Raw genomic sequence first — 237 nt, forward strand, 5'->3', positions numbered from 1 at the left:
CAACATTAACAAATGATAACAATGATAATAACAAAATCGTCAATATGAATGGTAATCTAATAATGTAAAAGTAAATTTAAATAGAAACAGTTATTTAGCCAGATAACTGATAATTCCGATCATAAAGATACACTCGTTAAAATAAAAACGTGGCACAATGCATTTGTTTTACAAATACGTTACCTAAAATAAGACTCCAAATAAAGAAAACATAGAATATCTGCAACAAAGTATGGA

The sequence above is a fragment of the Penaeus monodon genome, chromosome 15, assembly GCF_015228065.2.
Source record: "Penaeus monodon isolate SGIC_2016 chromosome 15, NSTDA_Pmon_1, whole genome shotgun sequence".
In the NCBI taxonomy this organism is placed as follows: Eukaryota; Metazoa; Arthropoda; class Malacostraca; order Decapoda; family Penaeidae; genus Penaeus; species Penaeus monodon.